Source organism: Corvus moneduloides, chromosome 6, assembly GCF_009650955.1.
Source record: "Corvus moneduloides isolate bCorMon1 chromosome 6, bCorMon1.pri, whole genome shotgun sequence".
Classification (NCBI taxonomy): domain Eukaryota; kingdom Metazoa; phylum Chordata; class Aves; order Passeriformes; family Corvidae; genus Corvus; species Corvus moneduloides.
In genome coordinates, this window is record NC_045481.1 from 2,366,996 (window position 1) to 2,386,268 (window position 19,273).

The 19,273-nt window shown below is 52.9% G+C and overlaps 1 protein-coding gene across 3 annotated transcripts in view; it reads left to right on the forward strand.

Annotated features, from left to right (window-relative positions):
- Positions 1 to 13,752: 13,752 nt before the first annotated feature.
- Positions 13,753 to 19,273, forward strand: part of FRMD6 (FERM domain containing 6) — a 38,440-nt gene continuing 32,919 nt past the window's right edge. For 2 of the 3 annotated variants that reach the window (XM_032112143.1, XM_032112144.1), the window contains exons 1-2: positions 13,753 to 13,961; positions 14,187 to 14,259. The gene's annotated coding sequence lies outside the window, so the exon portion shown is untranslated. Of the gene's footprint in view, positions 13,962 to 14,034; positions 14,260 to 19,273 lie in introns of those variants that run through there. The other variant, XM_032112146.1, reaches the window with a different exon arrangement.

Here is a 19,273-nt window from a genome sequence, read left to right on the forward strand (position 1 = left end):
TGCTCCAAGCCCCATCCAGCCTGGCCTTGGACACTTCCAGGGATCCAGGGGCAGCACCCTGGCAGAGGGTGCTGGTGCTTGGTGGGTGTTTGCAGCTCCCCTCCAGCTCTTTTCCCCCCCCTCTCTACTTCCCTCTCCTTCCTCCTCACTCTCCTGCCTAATTTAAGGACAAAACAGAGCCCATGGACAGCCCTGTCCCTGCCTCCCAAACACTCAGAGTCCTCCTTCCCTCTTTGTGCAGCACCTGGCGCGTGGTCCCTGCTCCAAAGGAGAGGGGACAAAGAGAGGTGGCACTGCCACATCAGATGGCATTTGCCAGCAGGATGTTGCAGGCAGCAACATCACGGTCCAGGGACTGATGCAGAGGCAATGGATGGTGTCTCTTCAGCTCTGGCTGATGCCAGGGAATCGTGGCTAACACGGCTCTTCCCAGTGTCCCGGCCTCTCTTCCTCCACATGGACAAAATCAGCTTGTTTTCTTCCAGGAGACAAAAACCAAAAAAGCAAAGAGAACACCTCAGCCTTTGTTCAGGGAGACAAGGGCTGCAGCCCGCTCAGATGGAATTTATTTCGTGCTCCGTAATTCAATCCATTCGGGCTCAGGATGTGGCCGGGAGAGTTGAGCCAAAAAATGCAAGTTTAAAGTAACTAAATTTTATGCTGTGTGTACAGCGATGTTTGGGGTTGGCTGAGACAAGCAGTTTCCACGGGGCTTTTTGCAATTCCTGTTGTAGCAACGAGCTCCTTGTGCAATGGAAGGGCTGGAGAGGGGCAGGAGGGGAGCTGGGACAGCCCGGACTGGGGACAGGGCTTATCACGAGATGATTGATACCGGCCCTACTGAGTGACCCTCACTGGGGACAGCGTGCTTGGCATGGCTGAGAACATCCCTGTGGTCTGGCCCGGAAAGGGTTGGATGCTTTCCTCCAAGTCCATTCCCCCAGCATCCAAATGCCTCCAGTGCCATGCAAAGCTTCTCCCGGTGCTGGAATGTGGCTGCTGAGCTGTGCTTTCCCTCATGGAGGTGTCCCTCTCCCTGCTATTAACATTTTTCAGCTGGAAAAGCTGTGCAATGCTGAGCTGTGGCCCAACAGCTGGGCTGCAGATGTGGGGAAAAGCCAGCCTGCAGCATGTGTGTGTGTGTGTCCCTGTTCCCTCCAGCCCCATCTGCCCCCTGTGCACATCCCTGAGCTCGGCTCATCCTTAATTTCGCACCTCTGAGTCCTCTGTGGAGCTGCAGAGCCCCTCTGCAATTAAAAATCGTGAAATCAAATCCAGACAAAACCCCAGGGCTCTCAGGAATAACTCATTGTTTCCCCCTTGACCACGGGATTATTATTTCAGCTGGTCAGCTCACTTGGACCAGCCCTGCTCATCCCTCAGCCATGGTTTTGGCAGGAAAAACTTGGTGTGGGAGCTCCTGGTGGGAGCTCAGCACTCCAAGCCTGGAAGAGCATCAGGGCTTGGGCAAAGCAAATCTCTGCAGGGGGGTTCTCCTGTTGAATGGCATCAAGTGGCCTTGTTTTGCTCAGAGATCATTCCCACAAAAGCGCTGTTTTTTCAGGGAGTTCATCCCAGTGGCCCAAGAGAGCCCAAGGCAAGTACTGGGATTTATCCCAGTCCAGTGGTGGGCTGGAGGGGATTCTCCTGCAGTTTTGCCCCGTGCTTTGCTTGTTGCTGCAATCAGGGCCAGCTTACAAAACATTATCAGTTTATCAGGCTGCTCCTGGAATGTGCCTGCAGCCGCCCACAGGACTGGGAGCTGCTCTCCAAACCCTTCTTTCCTTCTTTCTCTCAGGCTTTGCCTGCAGAACACAGACTGCCCTGCTGAAGTCAGTTACGGATTAAATTAGTCCTGGAATCCTTCAGGTTGGAAAAGACCTTTAATGCTCCCAGCCCATCCTGTCCCATGGGAGTCTCTCAGCGATGGATATTTCATTTCACTTGTCCAGCTCAGGGGCTTCCTGATGAGGCTTTTGGGAGTTTAGCAACTGGTGGATTTTTATCCCATTAACTTCTCCAGTATCCTCATGAACCCTTGGCATTCCTGGTGCTCTGTGAGCTCAGCAGGTTAAATAGGGGCAGGTAGGGGACCCACCTTCTTTTGGATGCTCTCACCTGCATCATTTGATGCCTGTTTGAGCCTGTGTCAACACCAGCTGGACACAGCTCCTAATTCCCAAGGCCACCAAGATTCCACAGCTGCTTGTTGCCTTATCCTGGAGTTCCAAGTCACCTTGAGCAAACAGAGGGCTCCTTCCCTCTGAGGGTGGGGAGGCCCTGGCACAGGGTGCCCACAGAAGCTGTGGCTGCCTCTGGATCCCTGGAAGTGTCCAAGACCAGCTTGGACGGGGCTTGGAGCAGCCTGGGATAGTGGGAGGTGTCCCTGCCCATGGCAGGAGGTGGAATGGAATGGGCTTTAAGGTCCTTTCCAACCCAAATCGCTCAGGGATTCCATGGTTCTATCCTGCCCCATCTCTTCCCTGGTCTTCCACCCTGGAGAGCTGCCACTGCTGGGCCCCACACCTTGTCCCCAAGAGCACTTTGCATCCCCACAGGTCGAAATCGGAGTGGATTTTGCCCTGGAACTCATGTGTCCACGCCTGCCTCCTCCTCTTCCTCCACCATCTCTCCCAGCAGAGACTTGAGATGATCTCCTGAGATGCTTGGAATATCCCAGACCTGCAGGAGATCTGTGCATTCCTGGAAACCTCCATCCATCCAGCACCACCTCAAGGGTGTTCATGCCTTAGCAGTGACAGGACACCACGGAGGTGACACGTGAGGTGTGTGGGGACCTTCTGGAGACCACCCTTGGGACAGCACCTCCATGCCCATGAGAGGGCTGTGCACATGAGGGGGACTTGTGGACCCCCAAGAACTGCTGACGAACAGATCTCCACAGGCTGGCCCATAAACTGTTAACACATTAATTAAAAGAAGAAAAAGGAGTTGGTCCCATTAAGCTCCCCATCTGTTTTAATTATCCACTGGAGCTCACAGAAAGCTTTGTACACACTGTAATTGCACAATTAAAATGAACTGTTGGGAGATAGATGGCACTGAGAAGACTGGGGAGAGAAAAGCAGCCCCTGCTCCTGCTCCGCTGTCGCTGAGGAGCATCGTAATTAGAAAGAAACATTAAAAAAACCCTTTTTGGGCTGAGCTTAGCATTGCACAGCCCCAGGTGCCTTGTGAGAGCTTCCTGGGCGTATTTGTGTCGTCTCCACCCTGAGCAGAAGCGGCAGCAGCATCAAAGCCCACTTCGCTGATAGCTGGGATGAAACCCCCGTGTGCTGCTCCAAAAATTCCGAGTTTTCAGCCCAAATCAGCACCTGGATGCAGACACAACCCAACCTCTCCTGCCTTGTGCCCATGGCATCCCAGCAGAGCCGAGGGAACTTGTTTGGCAGCTCCCAAAGCCAGGCTCATCCAAAGGGAGCACATCCAAAGCCCAGCCGGTTGTTCTTGGGCACGGAGCAGGTGGCCTTGTGCTCGTGAGAGAAGTTTTAAAAATCAAAATATTAGTCTTAAAAAGAGAAAACAACGAGCGTAATGAACTTCCTGTGAAGCAGTGGGAATTCTTCACGTTTTTTGGAGGGGGAGGTAGTCTGTGGGTTGAGGCTTTTTTTATTCTTGAGGTATTGAACTGATACTCTCATGACTTATACCTTGTTTTTCCCAGCTCGCCGCTTTTCCCTGCAAACCTAATCTTTGGATTAATACTTTTATTTTTCTTCACATTAAACTTCTGATCCGTGCCCAGAGAACACGATGAGGTCACTGCGAGTCCTGAAAACTGGAAAAAGTCCTTCTGGTTCAAAGCCCTCCTGGGAGAAGCCTCTGACAAGGAGGAGATCCAAAACACAACTGTTCCCAGAGAAAACACGACTCTGGATCAGGCCAGGAAGGAGCTAATGACGAGGAAAACACTGGAATGGAATTAGAGCAGAACTCTGTAGCCAGCCAGAATGTCAGCTTTAAATGTCAGCTGAGAGACACATGGAAAACTTGGAAGGGTCTTCTGGAGCCAAGGTAAACTTGAGATAATCTCCCAGCACGCCTTGGGAGCAGCGACGCCCTGGTACCACCTCCTCCTTGGCATGGTCCTGGTGGATGGTTTCTGTCACATCCTATTTCCCAGGGGCTGGTATCGTGTTACAAAGCAATTTTCCTGGCAGAGAACGATGATTTCATCAAAACCGAGGTATTTTGCGGGAATATGGCTGACCCTCCTCACGAGGGCACGTTTTGACTTTTCCTTTAGGGACAAACTTCCCTCCCCATGACAAGACGGGTTATCTCTTTCAATCAGAGCTGGAATGAAAGGCCCAGATTCATCCCAGTTGTCCGGTTTCTCTTTGGAGTTTTGTTTCCTGGCAGATTCCAAGACATTTTTGAAACGAGTTTGCAAACATGGAGCGCACTCCCAGCAATCCTGGCAGGCAGCAGCTCCAAACATCCGACGGCAATCCAAGGCATGGAGAAAAACGCTCCACCTGCAACAGCTCATTGGTGGGCTCCTAACAGAGATGGACCCAAAAAAACCCTTTTTTGCAATGGATGCTTTTCCCTAATTTTTCCTCTCTCAGAGGTTTTTTCCAGACAAAAAGCTGGTGTTGGTTGCTCAGCTCTGCAAAAAAAAAAACGTGGAGAAGGGAAGGGTTACACATCCCGTGTGGATGTGGCACTTGGGGTGGGCTTGGCACTGCTGGGCTTGATGATCTTGGAGGGCTTTTCCAGCCTCAACTCCTTCAAATTCCAGCATGGATATCTAGTGGGAGATGCCGGGGTTTCTATCCATATGAAATTGTGGAAAACATCACAAATTAAAGCAATGAAGCGGGGTCATGGCAGCAATTGGGGAATTGGAAATGCCCAGTCCTGGATGCAGCAACACGTTCCAGGTAAGGGGTCCTGAAGCACCTGGGTGGTTCTTTCCAGAGGGTGGAAAAACACCTGGTTGGCATTTTCTTGGAAAGCACTTCTGAATCCCAATGGTATTCCCAGGCTGGGATGACTTGCCCATGTGTCCTCTGGAAAACTCCTGGCCTGGGATTGGGAAGCAAATCTCATGGATGGCTTAGATGAGATGTGTTTTGCCACAGGCCTAACGCTCCGGAAAATTAGAGTGCAGGCTTCATCTTCTCTCCTTTCTTCTCTCAAGTGTACTTTGGAATTAATTGAGCTCAGTGTTGGAGTGAAATAATTGCAGAACATGCAGGAAAAGGACTTTTTAGTCCAAAACTCTTTTTGAGACATTTGGAGTGCACAGTTTGCCAAACCATAGCTTGGTTTTGTTGGCAGTTTTAATGGGAAATCTGTCCTGGGTGTCTCCTACCACGGATGTGATCCATGGTGGCTCTCCCTGGAGAACAAAATTCACCCCAAATTGACTGCTCAGGGTTCAAAATAGTGAAGAATCTTTTGGGAAATCCCTTCCATCTGGAGAAGGTATTATTGGGAAGGGCCATTGGTAGTCACCAAAAGGCAGTTGCTCCCCTGAATATATGAATGGATGAATATATGGATAGAAATGGCCCCGATTCCCATGGAAATGAAGGAGTCAATAATGCAGAAAGAGGAATAAAACCAGACGAATGCTCTGAGGGTGGATCAACATCACAGAATCCTGAAATGGTTTGGTTTGGAAGGGACCTTAAATCCCATCTTGTTCCACCCCCTGCCACGGGCAGGGACATCTTCCACTGTCCCAGGGTGCTCCAAGCCCCATCCAGCCTGGCCTTGGACACTTCCAGGGATCCAGGGGCAGCCACAGCTGCTCTGGGCACCCTGTGCCAGGGCCTCCCCACCCTCACAGGGAAGGATTTTAATGAGGCCCTCAGGATTCTTGCAGGGTTTATAAATTGCGGTGTTGTTTTTTCTATTAACATGTGTGAGCAAAAGGAGCCCAGAGAGATGAAGAAATGGGAAAGATTTGGATACTTTTGCTGTAGGGGCCAAGCCAGGAAGCTGGGAAGGTTCTGGTGTAGGGAGTCCAAACCAACTGTGCTCCACAGTTCTCAAAAAAAAAAAAAAAAAAAAAAAAAAAAAAAAAAGCCAGATTGTTGAGGGATTTTTATTACACTACTTTTACAAAAGCTCCGAAAAACGCTTTGTCTGGACCCACCCAGAGCTGCTCGTGGGACCAGCACCGAGGTTTTGCTCCTGGCGTCAGCTCCCCGTCCCTTTTGTGCAGCAATTTTTCTTCCCACTGAGGTCACTGCTGAACAGAAAGCGCTGGTTGTTTGGAAGCAGAAAGTTTCCTATAGAAAAACATCCAAATGAAATATTTCAACGCTGGGAAACCTTCCCTCCCACCCGCTCTGGCTTTGCTTGGTTCTCCCCATGGAAAAACCCTCGTGTTACAAACCCACGGCTCATCCCTCTCCCCCTGCTCTGTCTGGGATCTAAGGCACCTTCCCACTGCTTATCCCTCCTGCCAAGCACGGACACAGAGCGTGTTCAGTCCCTGATCTGCTTTCTGGGAAGCCCAGTGAGGTGGTTTTTAAGGGAAGTGGAGGTGACACCTTGGTTTTCCTCCCCAGACTGCAAGCAGGTGCCTGCCACACTTGGCAGGTGTCGCAGAGGGAATCAGAGACATGGGCCTGGAATTGCCACAGCTCAGGTACCACTGCACTGAAATTGTCCATCCCCCTGGAATATTGCAGGGGAAGCAATTCCCAGCCCATCTGTTTGTTTGGATGATGAGGAGCACAGGCTGTGTTTGGGCTGACAGTGATGCCAGGGATACGGCTCTACTCTGGCTCCAGAGGGGCTGGGGACATTCCAACGTGAAATTCCTACACGACACACAGGGCTGTGCGCTCCTCACCCTCAGGACACTTTTTCCAGAGCCCGTCTCTGGACACCTCTCTCTGGAGCTCGTTGCAGGTGCAGGAGGAGCTGATTTCCCACCTCCACGGCGCTTCAGAGCTGTTCTCCCTGGGTTGCACTTGCAGGTCACTGCCCAGTCTGGCACAATCCCGAGCTGGTCTGGCTTCTTTCACTGCTGGGACTGTCCCGGTTGATTGCAGGATTTCTCCTGGGTGTAGATGTTATGTTGCCATCAAGGACCTCCTGGTTTCCTTCTCTCCAAATTCCTGAGCTATGTGCAGGACAAACCTCCAGTGCTCCACATCAATCCCATGTCCTCTCCTGGTGCTCCCAAAGCTGAGGAGGTTTTTCGGCCCCACAGTTGGGCACTGCTGCTTCACACACCATTCTCCTGCCTCGTCTCCTTCTCCTTTTCCATGTCATCCACAAGAAAGCAAAGGGAGAGATAGAATCACAGAATCATGGAATGGTTTGGGTTGGAAGGCACCTTAAAGCTTATCTTGTTCCAACTCCTGCCATGGGCAGGGACAACTTCCACCATCCCAGGTCACTCCAAGCCTCGTCCAACCTGGCCTGGGACACTTCCAGAGATGGGACAGCAACAGCTTCTCTGGAAAACCTGTTCCAGGGCCTCACCGATGTCTCCTAGATGTCTCTCATCCAACATGTGCAATGCACATGTGGAATCCCACCTGGGCAATCCTGAGCAGTGCAGGTTGTTCCTGGCGAGCTCCTGGCAGCATCGGGGCTCTCAGGCTTGGAAGTGGCTCTAGGACAGCAAGGAAAAACACAACATTGACGATGCTTTCCATGGAAATGGCAGCTCCAATCCCAAAGAGCAGCTCCAGCCTCCAGCGTGGCCCTGACCAGCTGTGGGATGTGGTTTAGTGGTGGACTTAGTTCTAGGCTAACATTGCACTCAGTGATCTTGGAGGTCTTTTCTTAATGATTCCATGATTCTATGAAGCAAAAACTGGGGATCTCATCCTTCCTGGAAATGTCCATCTCCATCCCCTGGCAAGTGTCACTTCCGTGAAATACATGCTAGGATCTCACAGGGAAACCTTGAAACCAGACAGCAAATTTAGGGAAAAACCACCTTGGAATGATCTCCTTGATTGCATTTCCATCATCCTCCCATACCAGCTGCAACACAAAGGACAGGAAAAGTAATAAACTCTTTAAAAAGTCATATTTCAAGTTAACTACCCTTTTCTGATGCTCCAGAACAGCCTGTGCTGGGCTGAGCCGGAGTCTTGGAAGAAAAATGAAGGGTTGTTCTTGCTTGGTCTGAACTGGTTCGTTGAGTCATGTTCTTAGTTAATCCCTGGCATCGGCACAGCACAAAATCCTGCTGGAGGGGAAAAACTCACTCAGGGAAAGTTCAGGCCGTTCGTGCTGCTCCGAACGGGGCGAGCAGACAAAGCCTCCTTGTTTCACAGGCGGGGGAGAGCAGAGAGGAAGAGGGAGGCAAAGGAGGGCGAGGGATGGTGGGATGGAGCTGGAGAAGAGGCGGATTTGGGATGCCTGCCCACGGCGTGCTGCTCGCACAGCCCCAGCCAGCTGGGACGCATTTTTCCAGTGCTTGAGCTGTGTCAGGAAGAGGCATTCCCTGTGCCAGAGGGGTGCATGCCTCGGAGGGGCAGGATGAGACACAGCACGGGCTCGGTGGGGTGGGAAGAGCGGGATGTGGGGAGGAACGTCAGGTCCCTGGAGAAGATCCTGTCAATGGCGCAGGGAGAAGGTGGGATGGGAAGAGCGGGATGTGGGGAGGAACGTCAGGTCCCTGGAGAAGATCCTGTCAATGGCGCAGGGAGAAGGTGGGATGGGAAGAGCAGGATTTGGGGAGGAATGTCAGATCCCTGGAGAAGATCCTGTCAATGGTGCAGGGAGAAGGTGGGATGGGAAGAGGTGCCTGATGCACCAGAGGTGGGCAAGCTTTTCCACGTGGGGAAAGCTTTCCCAGGCAGGTTGATGGATGCTCCAGTGGTACAACAGCTCCGATGGCAGCAGAGTTTGGAATGTTCCCCCAGAATAGACACAGAGCAAATCCCTTGGGAAAATACTGCAGTGACACTTTGTGCAAGGCTCTGCTCACCTTGAGAGCCCCTTCTACCCCCTCCCATGCCAGGAGAGGCGTTGGCATAGGAATGAAGGACCTTTTTCCAGCACACACATCCGGGCTGAGCCAAGCTCAGGCCCCACAGGAGGTCTCAGCAGGTCGGGGCTGTGACAGGACACGTGGCACAGCTTCAGGCAGGCCACCACCTCCTCCTCCTCACCTCCACTGCTGTCATCAAAGGGTGGCAGCCAGGTGAACGCCTCCTGCTCTTGCTGGCTGACTTCCAGGGCTCAATTAGAAAGGCAAAACTGGTTAATTAGGGATGTCTCAGAGCTGGCCATCGAGCCAGACGCTGGTGGGTCTCCAGGGAAGATCTCTGAGCTCGTGCTCTGGAGGATCACAGCAGCCATCAGCCAAATGTGATCTAATAAGCAAATAAATAATCTGCAAATCAACTGCAGCTCTGACAAGTTCCTGCATTTGCAGTGCCCTGGAACTGCTCAGGGCAGTCAGGTTGGGTAATTCCTCCTGCCTCAAATTCAAGCTGGTGTTTTGCTCCTCTATAAGGAGCAGATCTGCAAAAGCTGTGGGAGGAAGGGGAATGGCTCTGGGAGCACAGCATTGGGCCAGAGGTCCTCCTGCTCACCCTGTGGAGTGAAATAATTGAATAATTAGTGAATAACTGCTGCCCCTTGGCCCCTCATGCTCCTGGATAAGGCATGCTGATGCCCAGCTCTTGCCCTCTGTCCAGCATCCTGTGGGATGAACACATGGATGAACTCTTGTCTGGGCAGGGTATGTATTCATATTCCCTATATTATTATATTCTACAGAATATTACCCAGCCCATAAAATCATGTCACTGCACCTTTTATTCTCTTTGCATCTATACTGTCCCTCTCATCTCAAAGTCACCCACCATCTACATCTGCGGCTCCTTCCAGATCAGGCTGGAGACAGAATGAATCCTAAAAGTCACTTTGCATTGGCTCGCTCCTAGAATATTCCTTACCTCAAATCCTTACTCAGCTTGAAACGAGGTTTCCACATTTCAAAGGGGTGTTCTTTTTTAATCCCACCACGCTTCCCAGGTAAGCCTTCCCTGGCTGCCTCTGTTGGGAAATGAGGCCGTGGTGCAGCTGCAGGAGCCCAAATTGTGCTCACAGTGGAGTTTGGATTTAACAGAGGATAGAGAAAGGGAAAAACAGAGGGAAACTCTTCTCTTGGAAAATGGAAAATCAATTCCAAGATGAGAGAAGATGACCATCAAGCCATCAGGGCTGCACAAGGACAGCTTTGATTCTTCCCTGGGAGGGTGGGCAGGCCCTGGCACAGGGTGCCCAGAGAAGTTGTGGCTGCCCCTGGATCCCCGGAAGTGTCCAAGGCCAGGCTGGACATTGGGGCTTGGAGCCACCTGGGCTAGTGGAAGGTGTCCCTGCCCATGGCAGGGGGTGGGCTGGGATGATTTTTAAGGTCCCTTCCAACCCAGACTGCTCTGGGATTCTGTGACACGTCACTTAAGGCTCAGATGGTTGAAGTCGTGCATGGGGGAGAAGATCACCCTACTAAATAACCCCCTTTTGTGGGGTAATCCATCTGAAGATGCAGCTGGGTGGATGAGACCTACCTTTAAACAGATGATTTTCTTTAAGTTTGTAATTTAAGAGTGCAGCATCAACGCTTCACTTAATGGAGTGGGGTTTTTGTTTGGTGGACAACCGCCTCCTGGGATCTTCCTGCCAGCGTTTAATCCTTTAATGTGAACTTCATGGATGTTCTGTGGCGCTTAGGTTTTAACAGCAAGTTGAGGAGCCCCTCCCTGCCTTTGTTAAGGCAATGTTACACCTGGCCCTGCTGGTGCTGCGGGTAGAATCCATGGTGGGATCCTTTTTCCCTGCCCACCAGAGCTTCAATTCTTGTTTGTGCCAATCTTCTCTTTTTTTGTGGTCAGCTGCTGGCTCTGTTCAATGGTCCAGCTGCACAAATCCCCACTAAAAGGGGAAACACCATCCAGCATCTCCCACCTGTAAGGCATTGGGTTTCTTGGGGCTTTTTGCACAGGCAAAGATGAGACTCTGATGCTCTTCACAGCAAGGAGTGACACGGAGCTGGTTCCTCTGGTTGTGTGTCTGCTTTCCTGGGCTTTCCCTGAAATGAAAATTGCATCCTGCTGCATTTCAATGCTTGGTCACCTATGGAGTGAGTTGCTGGCGGGCTGTGGTGGTGTTTGCAAGGATTTCCAGGCCTTCAGCTTCTTCCTGCTCTTCCCAGGGTCTGCCCAGGCTGTTGCTTGGCTTTTGGAGCTATTTGTCAGGAAAAAGGGTTTAAGGAGCTCCTGACACCTCTGTCCTTGCACAGGGCTCCTCTCCTTGCCAGGAAGCTGGAGCAGAGCATGGTTGGCTTGGAAAATATTTTGGGTTCCGACTTTTAGAGCAGGGTCAGCACAAACCAGCCACGACTCCCCCCCAAAATGTGGGACAGCAGATCCTGCTACGGCCACCAAATCCTCCTGGGAGGGTGACAGAGGCCACCACCCCGAGGGACAGAGCTGCAGAGGGAGATCAGCCGGCCCTGGGAGAAACTCTTGCCGTGGGGTGGCTTAATTATATCCTCACTTGAGCAGCTCAGGGCCCTTTGATGTGGGGACGTGGTGCAGGTATCTCGCAGAGGAAATGTCTCCACATCAGCCGCCGTCTAGACTGCTGTGCACAGCTGGGAGCGGCTGACTCAGCCCATCTGCATCCCCCCCTTCCGAGGTGACTCCTCACAACGCGGGTGACAACGGGATGGCAGCCCTGAGCGGAGGCCACGGCGCTCCCAGGAAGCCGTCAGTGCCCCGGGAACAGGGTGAGCTGCTCCACACAGGCAGGGCTGGCAGGTTGCTTTGCCTCCTATGGCTGCTCCAGGAATGCTTCCACAGGCTCCCAAATCCGCTGCAAGGGATGTTTTCCCTGTTTTCCAAGTTATCCCTTTGCATCATGAGAGTTCAAGGCTACGTTAAATGTTCCAGGCCAGGTTGGACGGGGCTTGGAGCAAGCTAGGAGAGTGTAAGGTGTCCCTGCCCACGGCAGGGAGTGGAATGAGATGGTTTGGAGGTCCCTTCCAACACAAACCATCCTGGGATTCCATGATTTTATGCAGTGACCAGTGATTTGCTCCCCAGTTCCCCAGGCTGGACCCGGTCCCCACCAGCCAGGGACAAGTCATGTCCAAGTTCTGCACAATTTGGGGTGAAACCATGACTTAATTGGAGCATGGGTGTCACTGGAATAGCTCCGAGCAGGGAGTTGAGCTAATTAAAGTCCATTTAGGGGAGGGAACTGTCTCTTCAGTGGCAGGAGGCAGCAGCTTCGTGGGCTCTAATAAAGTCAGAGAGGAAAGCATGGATGTGGTCATGGATACGGGGACGCTGCTCGTTAAGAACCTTCAGGGGAGGAACCACTTTGTTCAGTTACCTGGAAATGCAGGAACATTCCCAGGCTCACAGCAGGGAGGTGTGAGCTTCTGGCTCCTCTGCTCTGTGGGGACATCAGCTGTAGGGTTGGCACAGCTCCTCCAGCAGCGAGCAGGGATGAGCCCCACCAGCACCGGTGAGATCCAACACAGAGACACGAAGGAAAATACAAAATAAACGAATAAATTTTGTTCTTTATTCTTCCTGTTAGGCCTTAAATGTTCTCCGTGTCTCCCACAACCTGGGAGAGTGGTCCTGCACCTTTGGGGACCTCTTTTTTGGCTTTCCCAGCTTCCTAAACCTCCCTCACAGGGAAGAATTTCTTCCCAGTATCCCATCTGGCAGTGGGAAGCCATTCCCTGTGTCCTGTCCATCCATCCCCTTGTCCCAAGTCCCTCTCCAGCTCTCCTGGAGCCTCTTTAGGCACTGGAAGGGGCTTCCTGGAGCCTTCTCCTCCCCAGGTGAACACCCCCAGCCCTTTAGGACAGGGAACATGCTTCCCAAATCCAGAAGAGAGGCAGACTGGAGTCCTTCTAAAGCTGGCTCCTGTGCCAGCAGCACCTTCCCTCCTTGGTGCTTTTCCCACTTTTGATCTCAAGAGACAAATAGAAACATCTGACAAGCAAATGACACCGTTCCCTCCCAGCCCTACCCCACCACGGAACCGCTCCCTTCCAGGTCCTGCACCCATGACCTTTGGGAAAAACGCCACTTCCAGGGGCTGAGCAGAGGTTTCATTCCCCAGTCTTGGTGGGCTTCGGGTCTGGTGTCCCTCAGCCACGAGTCTTCTGCAGTCCAACCTTGCAGGAATTCTGGTTTTCCATGATGGGGAAAGGGCTCCCTTTTCCCCATCCTGCCCTTGGAAGGTTGGCTTAGCCCAGCTACGGGTTTCTGTCTCCCACCACTCACCGCTCCCCCGATAAAGATCCATGTGAAATTTATCTCGCCATCTTTCATTAAAATAAACCAATTAAGCAACGCTGAGGAGCCTCTGATCCAGGCCAGCTCGGTCAGTTGGTATATCCACGTTTCCAAAGCATCTTCCCTCTCCTCTTACCCTCACATCAAAGCAAGCCAGGGACCAGCCCTGTCCTTGGAGCAAAGCCTGTCAAGAGATTGGGGAAACAGCTGATTTAATGCCGAGGAAATTAGTAACCAAATGAGTTCTTAGCCAAACGGCTCCTCTTCTTGATCTTGCGAAAAGTGGTGTTTAAATTCTCGATCTCATGGTTTTAGACTCAGGAAATGTGATTACACATCTGTCATTATTTTACTCTTCTGTGTTGATGGCTCATATTAAACAAACCACATTCCTGCATCGCTTAGTAATCTCTGCTGTTCCCTTTCCTTGCTGAGGAGACAAGTCCCAGCTTGACATCCCCATCCCTGTTGATCACAGCTCCGCTGTGAACCAACCGGCAGAGCCGTGCCGGCACCAGCTGCAGGAGCATTTGCTCCCCCAACCTCTTTTCTCCAGCTTCCCACAACTTCGCAGCCCCCTTTTCTCCTGAACAACGTTTGGGTGAAGAGCAGGAGATCCACACCCTGCTGAGATCCATGTGCTTCTTGGAAAGGTGGTCCGGCCTTCCCTTGTCTTCCATTGAGCAGGTAAGAACACGCGCTTTGGGGTTGGACACCAGTCAAAAAGGGTAGGTCCTTCCAAGCAGAGCACGATTCCCAGGGATCCTGGCGCCTCACCAGCCCAGGAGGACGTGGAGAGCCCCACGGCTCCTGCGGGATGGGCTCCCAGCGGCCACGCAGGAGGAACCTGCTCTGAAAAACGCCACCCCTGCAGGGACACTGAGTTTTTCTCTTGGTGGTTTTATCTTCCAGCTGTGCTGAGACAACGCTGAGCTCGCCATGGAGCTGCTGGAGGAACCTGACTCATAGATGTTCCCAGCACCAGGTAGGGAAACAAGGGCCTGTTTTAATGGTGTTGGGGAGGGAAGGGAGTGGTGGGGGCAGGTGGTGACCTGGTACTGGTGGGGACATTGGAGATGTGGAGCTGTGGTGTTGACTGAGAGGTGCCTGTCCAGGTGTTTTCCATGGCTTGTGGAATCCTTCCCACCTGCTGGAAACTCAGCAGAGGACCTCAGGGAAATCATGGTGTCGGGAAGCTTTGCCTTCTCCTGCTGAGGACACGGTTGGCCAAGTGTTGGCAGCCATGCTCCTTGTGGCCATGTTTTTCCTTTATCACGGCATTTTGGCACAAGAGCTGTTCCAGGAATGGTGAAGATGCCTGGGAATTCTTGTGGAGGATGGTATGGTCTCGGGAAAACCCTGAGCTCCCGGTGCAATGCCGTTTGCTTGGATCTTGGGTTTTCTCTTGGTTTTGTTGGTGTGATTTCCACCTTTTGCCTGCGCCAAGCCCCAGATTTCTCCCATCCTGGCAGCGGCCAGAGGTGGAAGTGTTGGAGTGGATGGGATGTGCTCCTTGTCAGCAAACCCGCCATGATTGTGCCGGACTGATTCCTGTGGGAGAAGCAACGTGGCATCGCCCTGTCCTTGTCAAAGCTGAATCTGTTTGGTTAAAAACAGCTCCTTTTGTTCTCTGCCATGTGACATCGGGAGTTCTCCTCCACCAACCCCTACAGGACGAGAAGGGAAGGTCCCGGTGAAGTGGGATCGAAGTGAAACGGTGGTGGGAGTGGGAGGGCAAGGCTGGGTGTGGGCAGGGGACCACTCCTTGCTGTGGGAGGCTGGGTGAGGTCCTGGGGGCACCTCTGCTCCCACCCTGCACCCGGCAGCTGGGAGAGATCCAGTTCCCTTGGCGCAGGGCTTCCAGAGCTCCATCTTCCACAGCCACCCACCCAAGGGTGCTCTGGGCAGTGGGTGCAGCGCTCTGCCTTCGGTCCTGGTGCCTGTTGCTTCCAAGCTTCCATAACCTGAGGAATGAGCTGGGATTGCTGAATTCCAAGCTGCCTGTAGCCTTTGGGTTTTTATATATATGTGTATGAGTAGGTGTTCCTCGGGTGTTTTTGGCAGGGATCCCTTCCGGATTGCATTGGGTCACACAGTTTGGGGACAAGGGCTCAGGAGCACTTTATGCTTCATGGCTGGTCTTTCCTGATTTGAAATCACCTGCAAGGTTGATGTTGGCACAGATACTGTCAAACTGCTGGAGCCAGTCCAGAGGAGACAAAGAAGGTGCTCCAAGGCTCTGGAGCCAGGCTGGGAGAGCTGGGGGTGTTCACCTGGAGAAGAGAAGGCTCCAGGGAGAGCTCAGAGCCCCTTGCAGGGCCTAAAGGGGCTCCAGGACAGCTGGAGAGGGACTGGGGACAAGGGATGGAGGGACAGGACACAGGGAATGGCTTCGCAGTGCCAGAGGGCAGGGATAGATGGGATATTGGGAAGAGGGTGGGGAGGCCTTGGCAGAGGGTGCCCAGAGCAGCTGTGGCTGCCCCTGGATCCCTGGAAATGTCCAAGGCCAGGCTGGACGGGGCTTGGAGCAGCCTGGGCTAGTGGAAGGTGTCCCTGCCCATGGCACGGGGTGGGACTGAATGTTCTTTAATGCCCCTTCCAACCCAAACCGTTCCATGACTGTGTGAAACTCCTCTGGACCCGGTGGAACATGGGACCAATGTGTCTTGGCAAGCAGAGCAGCCTGGGAGGAGCGTCTGTAGGACGGCTCTTTTTAAACAATTAAGAGCTTCTCCAGCTCATTTCCTTCAATGCCCTCACAGAGCAAATCAGCTTAATTAGCAGTCTTAGAGAATAATTAATTTTCTCACAGGTTTTTTTGATAGCTTCTTTAAAGCAAGAGGACTCGAGCTGCCGCTGAGCAGCTTCTGGCACGACAACAGCTCAGTCCTTTAGCTGGAGCCTGCAGACCCCAAGGCCCCTTTATTCCCTTATGGGCAGTGGGAATGGCCAAAAAATGGCACAAGAAGGGACCAGTGGCACAGAGCAGTTTTCCACATGGTTTTCCATCCCCAGCATCCCATGGAGATAGATGCAGCTTATCAATCTCCTAGCAAAGCACTGACATATGGCCCCAAAACCTGCTGCCCAGACAACTGATAGAAAGAGGTTTGAGGCTCCAAAGCCATAAAAATCAGGTTTATTTTCAGCTCTGCCTCTGCTTTTAATGACAGGAGGGTCTGCTGTTGTTTAGACCTGAGTGGAGAGACTTTAATTACTACTTTGGTGCCAAGGATGTAAATATGGACTCGGGGAAGCAGCGAGGGTTATTAAAGAGAAAAGACTCTAATTGCTGGGCCCCTCCCTCTCCATCAGATTTTCCTCTCGCTCCGGTTTGGAAAGGACCGGCTGATCCAGTCGGGCTGTCTCTGGCCACGGGTTGCAGGCTCTCTCTGAGGAAGGGGAATATCCAGCAGCACCCACCCAAGTCAGGATGGAATCACCTTTATCCACGCAGGAAAACTCTGTAGAATCCCTGGATTTTAGCATGGCCACGCAGAGATGTTTGCAGAGTGAGGAGCAGGGCAGGCATTTTGGGTGGGTTTCCCCTGGGGAGATCTTTTTGCAGTGGAAGAAACTCCCAGCCCAGCTGTAAACAGCGTCTCTCTCAGATGCGAACACTCCCATGGCTTCTTCTTTAAAAAAAAAAGCAACTCCTGTCTTTGATTTCATTTAATAATGGATGAATTATCAGAAATATGTGCTGGCAGGCAGCCTGGGTTTTGTCAGGAGGCAAACGACTTCAGTAACGCGTCGGTTGAAAATATTTTGAAAAAGAAAAAAAGGGAGCGAGAACAAATAAAATAAAATAAAAAAAAAAAAAAGAAAGTCAGTCTATGCAAAAGCCTCCGGGGGTGGGAAAAAACCCCAAGCTGACTGCAGAACTTTTTTTCTCTCCCTTTTCCTTCATGCCTGCGCTGAGGGTGGGACTTGTCTCCCCGAACTCATGTACCTCCAAGAGCACACTGGCACTTCCGTGGGGTGGAGGGGGAATATCAGAGCTGCATCCCCTCAGGAGGGGCCTCATCTCCTCCAAAAATTCAGGCACAGCCTCTCGGAAGTGGGGGTGCAGAGGGGCGATGCTCCTGACCACATCGCCCATCCCTCGATCCGTGGCCGTGCCCGTACCCGGGGCGGCACCGCGGGGAGCAGGGAGTGGGTGCCAAGAGGGACTTTTGCCCCAGGGCTGGAGCGTGTGGGGTGAAGCAATCGCACCCAGTCATCGGGCAGGAACGGGGCGAATCCAGGGCGAGCAGGAGCCGGGGGAAGGCAGCACCTCCCCGGCGGCCTGCACCGACACGCCGGGCCCGCGGCTCCGGCATGGCCTCCCCACAGGGCCCCGCTCCATCCGTCCCTTCAAAGCCATCCCAGCACGGGCTGGGCGGAGGATGGAGTGAGGGCGGCACTGGGGAGAAAGATTTGGGGGTGTCGGTGGGTGAGGAGCTCAATGTGAGGTGCCCATGTGAGCTGGGAGCCCAAAAACCAGCTGGGTGCTGAGCTGATCCCACAGCGTGGGCAGCAGGGAAAGTGGGGGAGGGATTGTCCTCCTCTGATGCACTCAGGTGAGACCCCACCTGCAGAGCTGCCTCTGGCATCTCCAGCATCGGAAAGATGTGGAGCTGCTGGAACAAGTCCACAGAAAGCCATGGAGCTGTTCCGAGGGCTGGAGCTCCTCTGCTCTGGAGCCAGGCTGGGAGAGCTGGGGGTGTTCACCTGGAGAAGAGAAGGCTCCAGGGAGAGCTCCGAGCCCCTTACAGGGCCTAAAGGGGCTCCAGGAGAGCTGGAGAGGGACTGGGGACAAGGGTTGGAGGGACAGGACACAGGGAATGGCTTCACTCAGATCAAGGTTAAATGGGATATTGGGAAGGAATTCTTAGCTGTCAGGGTGGGCAGGCCCTGGCACAGGGTGCCCAGAGAAGCTGTGGCTGCCCCTGGATCCCTGGAAGTGTCCAAGGCCAGGTTGGATGGGGCTTTGGAGCCACCTGGGCTAGTGGAAGGTGTCCCTGCCCGTGGCATGGGGTGGAATGAGATGCGATTTAAGGTCCCTTCCAACCGAAACCATTGCAGGATTCTATGACTCTGTGATCCCTTTGGTCACCCTGCTGGCTCTGGATGTTTTTTCTGGCTTTGGGATTCATGTTTGGGATCCCAGCACTGGTGATAACATCATCGCCTCCCACAGCCACAGTGGCTTTGACTGTGTGTAGGGGGATTTCCCACCTGTCCTGCATTTGCCTGATTTTGAGATGAAAATGGAGAGACAGGGAATTGCATCCTAAAAGCCTGACTCCATTTCAGCTGCTTGCTCCAGCCGATGAATTTGGCTTTGTTTCCCTCTAGAAAGGGATTTCTCTTCTCCAAAGAAAGCAAAGCCCACGTGAAGAAGGTCTCTATGGGATGCTCGGCCCTGGCATGTTTGGGATCAGTCCCTGTGTCCTGACAGCGTGGCTGAGGCAGGAGATGCTCCTGAGCCAGATTCCATCCCACTCCTCTGCGCCTGAGTCAGAGTGAGTCAGCCCTCTGGATTGCTCTCCTGCTGCCCCGAGCCAACCCAGCATATTTATTAGTTAATTAGTTTGCATTTCCTCCTCCTCTCTTCCCTTCCCTTCCCTTCCCTTCCCTTCCCTTCCCTTCCCTTCCCTTCCCTTCCCTTCCCTTCCCTTCCCTTCCCTTCCCTTCCCTTCCCTTCCCTTCCCTTCCCTTCCCTTCCCTTCCCTTCCCTTCCCTTCCCTTCCCTTCCCTTCCCTTCCCTTCCCTTCCCTTCCCTTCCCTTCCCAGTGAACCCTCTCCCTCATCTTCCCTGCAAAGCAAACATCGGGGACCTCCATCCCATAAATATCCCCATCACCCCTTCCCAAAAGCATCACCCTTCCTGCACAGACACCCAGCTCTTGGTCTCCTGTCCACGCAGTGGGTGGCAGGGGGGACCCACACTGCTTCCAGCAGGTGATCCAGGGTCCATCCCAGCCTTTTCCCTACTAAGACCCAATTTTAGCCCT